Source organism: Marmota flaviventris, chromosome 9, assembly GCF_047511675.1.
Source record: "Marmota flaviventris isolate mMarFla1 chromosome 9, mMarFla1.hap1, whole genome shotgun sequence".
Taxonomy (NCBI): Eukaryota; Metazoa; Chordata; class Mammalia; order Rodentia; family Sciuridae; genus Marmota; species Marmota flaviventris.
Window position 1 is genome coordinate 58,918,860 of NC_092506.1, and position 2,952 is coordinate 58,921,811.

The following is a 2,952-nucleotide window of genomic DNA, read 5'->3' on the forward strand; positions in this document are numbered from 1 at the left end:
TGTAGAAGGATTAGATATACTCTGGTCTCTTCATTGAGAGCCAGTTGTTCTGGAGATTTTAAGTCAGTGTACCTCAAGAGCTCAGCAACTGCTGGTCCACATTGGAAGACCTCACACCAGGAATCTCCTTTGGGTTTCTCTCATATGCTGTAGGAGCCTGTTGTTAGCCCACTACTTTGCCTACAGATTCCACAATTCCTGCTCTCTGATGCAGTCTCTGAATTCAATCTCTCCTGCCCCACCCTTTCAAATTCCCAGTCAGGTGATTCTTTCTCAGCCTGTCCTTCAAGCAGCTGGATTGGAGTTAGAGTTTGGAAGACAGGTGGGCTTCTGAGACCAGTACTCCTCTGTGTAAACATCTCTCCATGCCTGATTTTCCTCTAGTCACTTAGGCTCAGTCTCTGTCATGATGCATGTGAATGCCTGGCAAGTTATTTTGGGGGGCCAGACTTTATACTTTATTCTGCCAGTAATCAGCTCACCTAGCAGTTGGCCCCTGCACCACAGCTGCAAAATATTTTCTTTCACTGTCCTCCATGCACAGATGCATGTGCATTATGCCTAAGTGTGTGTTTCTATATTTAGTAGCACCTTGAATAAAGTTTCCCTGGGAACAGAGCTTTTCCTTTTTTACTACAAATTGAACCAAGGGCCTCCCATGTGCCAGGCAATGCTCTACCAATGATCTACATTCCTAGCCCTTCACAGTTGCATTTCTTAAATCCATCTACATACCATCATTCATAAAAATTGTAAGAAAATATGTAAGCATATATTTTGTCACTATGTTCTATTTTATAAATCTTGTAAATAAAGAGTCTAATAAAATAAAACTACACAATAAAGAAAATAATTAGAAATAATTTAATTTTCTTATTTATAGGTGAAAATGATGGGGATCAAAATGGTGATGTTATTTACCTGAGGACTTATGGAAGTTTTGGAGAAGAGCCAGCTCTTCAGAAAGACTATTCTTGAATGTGTCTGTAATCCACATCAGCAGTGCCATGGAAGACTCTTGTCATCATATCTGCCCACTAGGGTTTTGCGTTTGTACATTGTACTGAACACCAAGCCCCTCAAGTGTCAAGATGGAAAACAATGCTACACATCACCCCATTTCATCTTTCTTCCTCGTTGGTATTCCTGGCTTGCAAGATTTTCATTGCTGGATCGGCATCCCTGTCTTCCTCCTGTTTGCCCTGACCCTGCTGGGGAACAGCATCATCATTGCTACTGTAAAGCTAGAGCCAAGCCTCCACCAGCCTATGTATTTCTTCCTTTGCATGCTGGCAGCGAATGACATGGCTCTTTCCTCTTCCACAGCCCCCAAGATGCTTGGCACCTTTTGGTTTAATGATCACAGGATTGGCTTTAATGGATGTTTAACACAGATGTTTTTTATCCACACACTCTGTATTATTGAATCAGCTCTCCTAGTTGCCATGGCTTTTGATCTCTATGTGGCTATTTGCATCCCACTGCATTACATGACCATTCTGAAAACATCCATGGTCATTAAGCTGGGTCTACTAGGTTTGAGTCGAGCTATAATTCTGGTTATTCCCAGTCCCTTTCTTATTAAGAGGCTGCCACACTATACAAATTATATCATCAATCATGCCTACTGTGAGCACATGGCTGTGGTGAAGTTGGCCAATGCCAACACCCACATTAACAGAACATGGCATTTCTATGGCCCTTTCAGTGATGATATTGGACCTGGGGCTCATAGCCACATCCTATATCAAATTTCTCCAGGCAGTCTTCCGGCTGTCTTCCCAGAATGCCCGCTCCAAAGCCCTGGGCACCTGTGCTGCCCACGTTTGCACTATCCTTGTCTCCTGCACACCTGCACTGTTTAGCTTCTTAACTCATCGCATAGGCAAGAAGGTTCCTCCAAGTGTCCATATAATCTTTGCAAGTCTATACCTTCTGATACCTCCCACTGTCAATCCCCTGGCGTATGGAATCAAAACCAAGCAGATTCGGGACCGGGTGGTGGGTCTCTTCTTCCTAAATAAGAAAATTTCTGAACATTAAAACATTTCACTATATCTTTTGTTGGAAGAATGTGGCTTATAAGTTATGATGGATTAACAATATTTACAACCTTGTCTTCAAAACGTAATTTCTCAATTAAACTATGCTTTGTAGCAAGGATATTTGATGTTGTATAATTTTTATCAGTCTTCAAATGTTATTTTTATGGAAATCACTAAAAGTGTTGCATGTAACTATTTTTATTCACTGTCTTTGTAAATTTTACAATGATAGTTTAGCTATATCTATATCTGTATATCTACATACCTATATACCTATGAATATATGCTTGTTTATTCATATATGTACCTCTCATGTATCTTTATATATAATTAAAGCCTTATGCAGTAAGCTACATAGATATTCTGTGCAAAGATTGAAGATAAAGTGTAAGCAAGATATTTGATTCAGTTTAAATATATGAAAAGTTTGGAAAGTGTCATTTCCATTCTTATAGCAAGAAAAATATCTGAAAAACCTGAAAAGTAATTATTTTTTTTCAACCACCTAGAGATATAAAGTGACATGGGTAACTGCCATTACAAATTCAGAAATTCAGGCAAACCAGGAGAATCATATAGGCTTACCTGAAACAGACAGCACTGAAGAAAAGAGTGTCTTGCTCTATGTAAATGTTAAAACTAATTCCTCCAAGAGAGGGAAAACATATACAGATCAGGATTTGAAAACATGTAAAGAAGGATAAATCCTAAAAAAAAAATTGAGGAAAATATTTAATTTTTCTTTTAATTATTTGACCAATACATTATATTGGTCAAAGCAGAAGTATCAACAAAAGTCTATGTGACCATAAGGTATGGAAATATGAAATTAAAAACTGTCATATTATAATGCGTGGGAGGTAGGGGCTCTGCAAACTCCACTGTAAGGCACCTGCACTACCCATGA

The 2,952-nt window shown here is 38.9% G+C and overlaps 1 pseudogene; it reads left to right on the forward strand.

Moving 5' to 3' along the window:
- Positions 1-1,091: 1,091 nt before the first annotated feature.
- On the forward strand, positions 1,092-2,043 carry LOC114098303 (olfactory receptor 52P1-like; annotated as a pseudogene).
- Positions 2,044-2,952: the final 909 nt, after the last annotated feature.